Raw genomic sequence first — 11,416 nt, forward strand, 5'->3', positions numbered from 1 at the left:
GCGTGCCCAAACTCCAAAGTATGTCAAAAAATTCTTCTTTTCTTCTTTTGAGCTTAATTTGTGCTTTTTGCTTCTTTTTCTACTTATTTCCTACAAAATTTATTAAATCAAAAGATCAAAGCAATATACTATTTAAGCACTAAAACACTTATTAATTAAGCATTAATTATTAATTTATTCTATGAAAAAGTATAGAAAAACATAACATGATACGCAGTCATCACAACACCAAACCTAAACTTTGCTTGTCCTCAAGAAAACAAAGAATTATGCAGTAAATTTTGACAACCCAAGGTGATAAGAATAACAAGTTGAAGTTCATGGTTAGCTAGTTTTCTTTGCATGAAACAATCACAAAAGAAATTCAAATGATTGATGTTTCTATCTAGCTCATTTTATAAAATCTTTTTTGATATTTCTTCCTTGAAACAAGCTTTTCATTCTCTTCTTAGCTTCTCCTTTTGGGTGCTTTGCACCATGAGTTGATAACAAAGCTACGACTCTAAATGCTTTGTTTTCAAGTATTACCACTTAATACATAAGCACCACAAGTATTTAATTAGAGGACTTCTTTAAGCTCATTTGTTTCTTTTCTTCACTCTATAATCATTGATGCTCAGAGCCTTGAGCTTTGAGGGAGTACTTTTGCACTTGAGCCTAGCCTAGCCTTGCACTTGAGTCCTTTGGGAGGAAGTTTTCTTGTTCGTTTGTCACCTCCAGTAGCCTCTATGGATATGGAATCCTAAGCTCAAATGCCTCCACAGCCTCCTTCTTCATTGAACTTTCACTTGTTATCAAAACCTTTTTTACTTGCTTTTTTAATTCCTCCTTTGTACTCAACATCTAGTTTAAAAGCACTTCCATATTTTTGAAAGAGGTTTCTTGTTCTTTCCAAGATTTCTTCATCTCCTCTTCATATCTCTCAAGCATGGACTCAAGTTTTGAGAGTCTTTGGTTCAGAAAAATTTGTGTGAGTTGTGAGTTTTGGAAGGGATTTTGTGTTGAGGCATAGTCAAGTGATGAAGAATTTTCATATGAAAAACTGGGAGGTGAGGTTCGGCAATTTTGCAAAAACGAATTGAAAGTATAGTCAAGTGATGATGGCTCTCGATAAATGGAGTATAGACTATTGAATGCTCTTTGATTTTGATCCTCCCAATCACAACTTGAGTAATTGTTGACTTCATTATAGTATGGATAATTTTGTGGCCTTGGGGAGCAATCTTACATGAATTTATTGATAGCATAATTAAGTGATGATGTCTTTGGATGATTAGTGTATGAAGCATTGAAATTCTCTTCCCAGCCATAATTTGTGTAAGTGTCATAACAATGTGAGTCACTTTGTGGCTCTGGGATGTAGCTCATTTCACTTGATTGTTCATACTCATTCATTACTTGCTGATATTCCCAGTCACCATGAGTATAATGGCATAAATCATCTTGTGGTGTTGGGCAATATCTCATGTAATCTGCTTGATCATTTTGTGGCCCTGGTGCATATCCCCACTAGGTAGATTGCTCATATTCTGTTATTTCTTCGTGATATTCCCAGCCACCATTAGGATGATGACATGAATCATTTTGTGGTGGTGGGTAATATCCCATGAAATTTGTTTGATCAAAATGTGAGGAAAACTCCATTTGAATTTTGTAAAATACAATCACTAAAGAAAATTGAAATTTCTCATATCACAGAGAAGAATTTCTTAGTGAGGCAATAACACAAACACATTAGTATCAAGCGAAAACAGGAAATTAAAAGAACCTAAATGACAAAAACAAAGAAAATGCTTAATCTAGACTTATCACCCACTTAATCATTGTTGATCTAAATCAATCCCCGGCAACGGCGCCAAAAACTTGATACGCAAAAATTAGATTTCACACGTATGAACTAACCGGCAAGTATACCGGGTTGTATCAGGTAATAAAACTCACTTGGAGTGAGGTCGATTCCACGAGGATTGATGGATCAAGCAACTTTAGTGAGGCGATATGTCCAGTTAAGCTAAAATTTATGAATTGAGTGAAATTAAACTAACAGAATGTAAATTGCAAGAATTCTAAATTACTGAATGTAAATTGACAGAAACTTAAATGGCAAGAAACTTAAATTACATGAAAAGTAAATTACTGGAAATGTAAATGGGAATTGGGTGCTGGAAAATTAAAGGAAGCAGTAAACTCAAAGCAATTAAATGAAACTCAAGGCAATAAAAACGAAGAACAACAGAAAGAAAGATTCATTAGGGACTGGAGATATCATAATCCATCATGAATCAAATGGGTCTCAACTTCTTTCTCAATCATATGAGTAGATCCATGGCAGATTGTAATTGATTGGATCCCAATTTCTTGGCAACCCAATCTCTCTAATCACAATCAATCTTGCCAATTCCTTGATCCAATTGTCCTGAGAAGAGGTTAAGCATGTTCTCTTATCCATAAGCCACACAAATTCTCAAGTCCTTAATTCCTCCCGAATAGTGTTGGTCAAGAGAATTGTGAAGGATAGAGCCCCAATTCTAATGCCCACGATTCCCCATCCGAGGCTCAGACAAGCATTCAGCAGATTCAAACCCCCTTCCAGAGTGAATGAATCTCAAGCAAAACAAAGGATATCCTATATCTACCCAACCGGATTGAGAAGAAGAAGAAGTTTACCCAATCATGTGAACTGTAATAGAGCTCCTCCCCTAATTAAGTGGGGTTCAATTAATCATTTCTCTAAGAACACTTGCAGGAAATTTAAATTGCATGAAAGTAAATCAAGCTCAATAGGAACGAAAATGTAAACTTGGCAGAAAGAAAAATTGCAAAAGAGAAGTTTAAGAAATTGAAATTCCATAAGCTAAACTGAATTCAATACAACTGAAATGAAGAAGTGCAGAAAAGAAAAAGTGTATCAAACTAAAATCCTAAGCTAAGCTCTCTGGAGTCTGTAATCCTCCAAGAGAGCTCTGGAGTCTCTAATCCTCCAGCCTCTACTCCTACTGTACTGCCCGAACCTTCTTTTTTCAAACTATGAAACTAAAGCCTTTATATAGGCTTTCCTAAATTACAAATTGAAATGAAATTGAAAACAAATTACAATTAAATGAAAATTCCTATTCTAGATACTTTTTTTGCCTTTGATTGAGTGATGTTAATGGGCTCTGCTTGCTTGAAGTTTAAATGGACTTGGAGTGAAGTTAATTAAATCAGAATTTTGCTTCCACGAGAGCGTAGCATTCTTTTGGAGAGCGGAGCGCTCTTACACCCACGCGTGCGTGCCATTTTTCATTTTGGCACCTCCACGCGTACGCGTCACCCATGCGTACGCGTGACCTTCAGCATTTGCACTTGTGACGCGTACGCGTTACCCACGCGTATGCGTCGCCTTCAGCGCTCTTGAGAATAACGTAGCGCTTGCGCCAAGAGCGCTCTCCCACGCGTACGCATCATCCACGCGTACGCATGGCCCTTCACAATTGTCACATCCATGTGTACGCGTCCTTCACATGTACGCGTCGCCAGCTGATTTTTTTCACTCCTATCACAGGTACTCTTGGTAATAAACGGAGCGCTCTTAGGTGAAGGGTGTAGTTCCTTCAGAGCATTCTTTGAGAAAAACGGAGCGCTAAGCTTCCTTGATTTAGTCATGGGCCATGCTTTTAAAAGCGTGGCTTAAGGCTCCAAATCATGCTCAAACTTCAAAGTGTGTTTTCTTCTTTTGAGCTTAATTTGTGCTTTTTGCTTCTTTTTCTACTTATTTCCTACAAAATTTATTAAATCAAAAGATCAAAGCAATATACTATTTAAGAACTAAAACACTTAATAATTAAACATTAATTATTAATTTCTTGTATGAAAAAGCATAGAAAAACATAACATGATGCGCAATCATCACAACACCAAACATAAACTTTGCTTGTCCTCAAGCAAACAAAGAATCATGCAGTAAATTTTGACAACCCAAGGTGAGAAGAATAGCAAGTTAATGTTCATGGTTAGCTAGTTTTCTTTGCATGCAACAATCACAAAAGAAATTCAAATGATTAATGTTTCTATCTTGCTCATTTTATGAAATCTTTTCTTCATATTTCTTCCTTGAAACAAGCTTTTCATTCTCTTCTTAGCTTCTCCTTTTGGGTGCTTTGCACCATGAGTTGAAAACAAAGCTACGACTCTAAATGCTTTGTTTTCAAGTATTACCACTTGATACATAAGCACCACAAGCATTTAATTAGAGGACTTCTTTAAGCTCATTTGTTTCTTTTCTTCACTATATAATCATTGATGCTCAGAGCCTTGAGCTTTGAGGGAGTACTTTTGCACTTGAGCCTAGCCTTGACTCTAAGTGTTTTGTTTTCAAGCTTTTTGCCTGATACATAAACACCACAAGTACTTAAGAAATGAATTGTCATTGGTACTCAGAGCCTTCAGCTTTCTCTTTCTTTTCCTTTTCTTTTTCTTGCCTTATTTGCATTTGCTTTTTCAAGGTTTTCATGATTTCAAAAATTTCATAAAATGTCCTAGATGAAAACTTCAATTAAACAAATTCCAATGCAATTGAGGAACATTAATCATACTAGCTTCCCAATACTTATAAGCTTATGCTAACTTCTTTTTTAATTACCTTGTTTGTTTATGAACATGATGCTTAATTGCTTTGAACTCACAAAACTCAAGATGGTAGTCATAATGTCACAGCAACATGTTATAATTTAGCAATCAAGCTATGCTTATTCATAACACACATGCATACAGAGAAAATAGAAGACAATCATGCAATTTAAAGTGCTGGAAATAAGTAAGAGGAAAAAGGAACTTTACCACCTTTTAGTTCCTCTTCATTGTTGTTGTCCTTTTCCTCCAATTCTTCCCCTTCCCACACCACTTAGAAGGTTTGCTTATCCTCAAGCAACAATTAAAATAGTGGTGATGGGTCTATGATGGGTCATGAGTGTCTTAAACAATGGAGTGTCAGTAGTACATATGTTTAAGCAAGCAAAATGAAAAATAACAATGAAGGCACAGGAAATAGAGACATTGTGATTGCAAAAACAAGTGGGGTGTGCATGATACATTGCATGAAGGATAAGTGGCACACCAAACTTAATGTGACACTTTCCCTTGGAATTGATGCAAGTATCCAGTAAAGATTGGAAATAGATTTTGTTGCATAGCAACCCCAAACTAAGAATGCAATCACATGTCCATTTATTTGAACTAATACTAAACATAGGAAACTGTTCTATGCTAATAACACAAGCACCAAGCGAAGGATTTGTCACGAGTATGGATTTCTTGGTGAGGTATTAACAAAAACAGTTAAGGAACACAATAAAAGAAAGTATTAATAACAAAGGAATGACTAAAACAAAGAGAAAGAAAAAGTGTCGCACCAAAACAAAGATACACTGCAGGCCTAAGAAGCAAAGGCATTATGATTGTACAAACAAGTGGTGTTGCTGGGTTCATTGCATAGAAAATTAAGTGGCACACCAAACTTAGAAACTTAGTCTGAGACTTTCATTTTAGAATGATGCAAGTACCCAGTGAAGATTGAAAATCAAATTGTTGCATGGCAACACCAAACATAGAATGCAATCATATGCCAAAATGTTGAAAATAAACAAAGCAAAGAAGGGAAATATTACCTACGGTTGGGTTGCCTCCCAATAAGCGCTCTTTTAGTGTCACTAGCTTGACATGTTGTTCATGACTTTCTTCCTCTTCTTCCAGTTTATTAAGAGGAATGACCTCAGGGGGAGAGAAGAGCCAGTCAGTGTCCCCTGTCTTAGCCTCTTCCCAGCAAGCTTCCTTTGGTTATTTGCTTGATTGAACTTGCTTGCTGGGTCAGGGGTTGGATTGCTTGTGATTGTCCTTTTCTTCTTCATGGATATGGTCAATTGTAACTTGGTCACAATCTTCTTTTCGGTGCTCTTGTTGGTTGCCTTCACTTCTTGGATATCAAGATTCGGGTGTTGTGTGTTTGTTGGAGTGTCCTTTTCATTAAAAGCCCATTGAATTGGTGGTTCAATGAACACACCTTCTATGCAACTTTCTGCTTCAATTGAGTGTAGATTCCCTTGATTGACTTCCTCTATTTCTTCTTCATGATTTTCCATTGAGTCCTTTGGGAGTAAGTTTTCTTGTTCGTTTGTCACCTCCAGTAGCCTCTGTGGATATGGAATCCTAGGCTCAAATGCCTTCACAGCCTCCTTCTTCATTGAACTTTCACTTGTTATCAGAACTTCTTTTACTTGCTTTTCTAATTCGTCCTTTGTACTCAACATCTAGTTTGAAAGAACTTCCATGTTTTTGAAAGAGGTTTCCTGTTCTTTCCAAGATTTTTTCATCTCCTCTTCATATCTCTCAAGCATGGACTCAAGTTTTGAGAGTCTTTGGTTCAAAGAAGTTTGTATGGGTTGTGAGTTTTGGAAGGGATTTTATGTTGAAGCATAGTCAAGTGATGAAGAATTTTCATATGAAAGACTGGGACGTGAGGTTCGGCAATTTTGCATAAACAAATTGAAAGTACACTCAAATGATGATGGCTCTTGATAAGTGAAGTATAGACTATTGAATGCTCTTCGATGTTGATCCTCACAATCACAACTTGAGTAATTGTTGACTTCATTACAATATGGAACATTTTGTGGCCTTTGGGAGCAATCTTACATGAATGTATTGACACCATAATGAAGTAATGATGTCGCTAAATGATTAGAATATGAAGAATTGAAATACCCTTCCCAGCCATAATTTGTGTAAGTGTCATAACAATGTGAGTCACTTTGTGGCTCTAGGATGTAGCTCATTGATGAGCGGATAATTTATACCCTTTTTGGCATTGTTTTTACATAGTTTTTAGTATGTTTTAGTTAATTTTTACTATATTTCTATTAGTTTTTATTCAAAAATCACATTTCTTGACTTTACTATGAGTTTGTGTGTTTTTCTATGATTTCAGGTATTTTTTGGCTGAAATTGAGGGACCTGAGCAAAAGTCTTATTTAGAGGCTGAAAAAGAACTGCAGATGCTGTTGGATTCTGACCTCCCAGCACTCGAAGTGGATTTTCTGGAGTTACAGAAACCCAATTTGCGCAATCTCAATTGCGTTGGAAGGTAGAAATCCTGGGCTTTCTAGAAATATATAATAGTTCATACTTTGCCCGAGATTTGATGGCCCAAATTGGCTTTCAAAGTCTGCCTAAAAATTCTGGCGTAAAATGCCCAAACTGGCACCAGAATTGGAGTTAAACGCCCAAACTGGCACCAAAGCTGGCGTTTAACTCCAGAAACAGCCTAAGCACAAAAAATCTTCAATTCTCAGCCCAAGAACACACCAAGTGGGCCCCGGAAGAGAATTTCTACACTATCTACACTTAGTTACTCATTTTCTGTAATCCTAGGTTACTAGTTTAGTATGAAAACTACTTTTAGAGATTTACTTGATGTCTTTTGACCATCTCAGGACATTTAGTCCTTAGACCTTGGACTTGGAGGCTGGCCATTCAGCCATGCCTAGACCTTTCACCTATGTATTTTCAACGGTGGAGTTTCTAGACCCCATAGATTAAGGTGTGGAGCTCTGCTGTTCTTCATGAATTAATGCAATTACTACTGTTTTCTATTCAATTCATGCCTACTTCTTCTCCAAGATATACTCTCGTACTTAATTCAGTTAAGTCAGAATGAAGGGGTGACCCGTAACAATCACCCAGTCTTCGTTACTCGCTTAGCCAAGGTCGCGTGCCTGACAACCACAAAGCGATCTACATGATGTTCAATATAGTCATTGGACGACAGCTGGAGTATATTCTCTTAGGTTTCTAATCTAAGATTAGAACCTTTGTGGTATAGGCTAGAACCATTGGTAGTATTCCTGGGATCCGAAAGTCTAAACCTTGTCTGTGGTATTCCGAGTAGGATCCAGGATCCGGAAAGTCTAAACCTTGTCTGTGGTATTCCGAGTAGGATCTGGGAAGGAATGATTGTGATGAGCTTCAAACCTGTGAATGTGGGGCACAAGTGACAGTGTGCAAAAAGACAATGGTCTTATTCCGACATTAGCGGAAACCGACAGATGATTAGCCCTGCGGTGACAGCGCAGATGGATTTGTTTTCATCCGAGAGGATCATACAGCTTGCCATGGAAGGAGGTAACGCATGATTGGAAGAAGGCAGTAGGAAAGTAGAAGTTCAGAAGCAACAAAGCATCTCCATACGCTTAGCTGAAATTCCCACCAATGAATTACATAAGTATTTCTATTTTATTTTATTTTATATTTATATTTTAATTATCAAAATCTCATAACCATTTGAATCCGCCTGACTGAGATTTACAAGGATGACCATAGCTTGCTTTAAGACGACAATCTCTGTGGGATTGACCTTTACTCACGTAAGGTTTATTACTTGGACGACCCAGTGAACTTGCTGGTAAGTTGTGCAGAGTTGTGAAGAATAATTGAGATTACAATCGTGCGTACCAAGATGTTGGCGCAGTTGAGATCACAATTTTGTGCACCAAGTTTTTGGCGCCGTTGCCGGGGATTGTTCGAGTTTGGACAACTGACGGTTCATCTTGTTGCTCAGATTAGGTAATTTTATTTTATTTTTTTAAGCTTTTTTATTTTCGAAAAAATTCAAAAAAAAATTATACAAAAAAATTGTATTTTGTTCTTCATAATTTTTAAGAATGAATTCTAGAGTTTCAGATGATGCTTTTATCATCACAGGAGCTAGTTGATTCCCATCAATTTGGCTGTTGTATGTACTGTCCTGCTGAAGCTTTAGACTAACATTGCAAGATTCCTGGAATTCCTATTAAAAATTTTGAATTTATTTAATTTCTTTTTCCAAATAATTTTTGAAAAATACAAAAAAATTTATAAAACCATAAAAACCAAAAATTTTATGTTTCTGGTTTGAGTCTTGTGTCAAATTTTAAGTTTGGTGTCAATTGCATATTTTGATTTTTTTTCTTTAAATTTTCGAAGAACACATGCATTGAGTTTCTTCATGATCTTCAAGTTGTTCTTGATGATTGTCTTTGTTTGATCTTTGCATTTTCTTGTTTGGTATCTTTTCTTGTTTTTCATATGTATTCTTGGATTATTAGTGTCTCTAGAATAAAAATTTTTAAGTTTGGTGTCTTGCATGTTTTTCTTTTCTTAAAAATTTTCAAAAATGTGTTCTTGATGTTCATCATGATCTTCAAAGTGTTTTTGGTGTTCATCTTGACATTCAAAGTGTTCTTGCATGCATTTCTATTTTGATCTTAAATTTTTATGTTTTGTGTCATTTTTATGTTTTTCTCTTTCTTCATTAAAAATTCAAAAATAAAAAAATTATCTTTCCCTTATTTCACTCAAATTTCAAAATTTTGAGTTGACAGAGTCATAAATTTTCAAAATTTGGTTGTTTCTTGTTAGTCAAGTCAAAATTTCAATTTAAAAATTTCTATCTTTTTCAAATCCTTTTCAAAAATCAAATCCTTTTCATTTTTTTATATTTTCGAAAACTTTAAAAAATTGATTTTAAAAATCTTTTTCTTATTTTTGTTTCATATCTTCGAATTTATTACTAACATTTAATATTTTGATTAAAAAATTTTCAAGTTGTTACTTGCCTATCAAGAAAGGATCAATCTTTAAATTCTAAAATCATATCTTTTAGTTTCTTATTAGTCAAGTAATCAACTTTAATTTTCAAAATCAAATCTTTTTAACATCCTTCTCAAATCTTTTTCAAAATAAATTTCAATTATATATTTTTCAAAATCAATTTCAAAATCTTTTCTAACTTCCTATCTTTTCAAAATTGATTTTCAAATCTTTTTCAATTAACTACTTGACTTTCTGTTTGATTTTAAAAGTTTTCTATTTTAATTATATCTCTTTCAAAACCACCTAACTACTTTTCTCTCTCCAATTTTCGAAAATCACTAATCACTTTTTCAAAAATCTTTTTAATTAATTAATTTATTTAGTTTTCAAATTTTATTTTATTTCTTCTCTTAATTTTCGAATACTAACTAATAATTAAAATAAAAAACAAAAATATTTTCTTTTTATTTTAATTTAAAATTCGAATTCTCTCTCTCTCTCTCATCTATTTCTATTTATTTAATCACTAACACTTCTCTTCTTCTTATGATTCGAACCCTCTCTCCCTCTCAGTCTTCGAATTTCTCTCTTTTCATTCTTCTACTTTCTATCCTTCTACTCACATAAAGGAATCTCTATAATGTGACATAGAGGATTCCTATTCTTTTCTGTTCTATTTTTTTTCATATGAGCAGGAGCAAGGATAAGAACAATCTTGTTGAAGCTGATCTGGAACCTGAGAGGACTCTAAAGAGGAAGCTAAGAGAAGCTAAAGAACAACACTCTGGAGAGGACCTGACAGAATTTTTCGAAAAAGAAGAAGAGATGGCCGAACCCAATAACAATAGTGGAGATGCAAGGAAGATGCTTGGTAACTTTATTGCACCCTCTTCTGACTTCTATGGAAGGAGCATCTCAATTCCTGCGATTGGAGCAAACAACTTTGAGCTTAAGCCTCAATTAGTTTCTCTGATGCAGCAGAATTGCAAGTTTCATGGACTTCCATTGGAAGATCCTCATCAGTTCTTAGCTGAATTCTTGCAAATCTGTGACACTGTTAAGACCAATGGGGTTAATCCTGAGGTCTACAGACTTATGCTTTTTCCCTTTGCTGTAAGAGATAGAGCTAGGACATGGTTGGACTCACAACCTAAAGATAGCCTAAACTCTTGGGAAAAGTTGGTAAATGATTTCTTGGCCAAATTCTTTCCACCTTAAAAATTGAGCAAGCTTAGAGTGAAAGTCCAAACCTTCAGACAGAAGGAAGGTGAATCCCTCTATGAAGCTTGGGAAAGATACAAGCAATTGATCAGAAGGTGTCCTTCTGACATGCTTTCAGAATGGAGCATCATATGTATAGTCTATGATGGTCTGTCTGAATTGTCCAAGATGTCACTAGACCACTCTGCTGTAGGATCTCTTCATCTGAAGAAGACGCCTGCAGAAGCCCAGGAACTCATTGAAATGGTTGCAAATAACCATTTCATGTACACTTCTGAAAGGAATCCTGTGAATAATGGGACAACTCAGAAGAAAGGAGTTCTAGAGATTGATACTCTGAATGCCATATTGGCTCAGAACAAAATATTGACTCAGCAAGTCAATATGATTTTTCAAAGTCTATCTGGAATGCAAGCTGCATCAGGAAGCACTAAGGAAGCTTCCTCTGAAGAAGAAGCTTATGATCCTGAGAATCCTGGAATAGAATAGGTGAATTACATGGGAAAATCCTATGGAAACACCTATAATCCTTCATGGAGGAATCATCCAAATTTCTCATGGAAGGATCAACAGAAGCCGAATCAAGGCTTCA

At 35.5% G+C, this 11,416-nt stretch overlaps 1 non-coding gene across 1 annotated transcript; it reads right to left on the bottom strand.

The window, feature by feature from the left end:
- Positions 1 to 10,830: 10,830 nt before the first annotated feature.
- LOC148564107 (small nucleolar RNA R71) lies at positions 10,831 to 10,938 on the bottom strand. The gene has a single exon (XR_015884947.1). It is a non-coding gene; the product is annotated as a small nucleolar RNA R71 (small nucleolar RNA).
- Positions 10,939 to 11,416: the final 478 nt, after the last annotated feature.

Source organism: Arachis ipaensis, chromosome B5 (genome assembly GCF_059453495.1).
Source record: "Arachis ipaensis isolate K30076 ecotype BB chromosome B5, ASM5945349v1, whole genome shotgun sequence".
Classification (NCBI taxonomy): domain Eukaryota; kingdom Viridiplantae; phylum Streptophyta; class Magnoliopsida; order Fabales; family Fabaceae; genus Arachis; species Arachis ipaensis.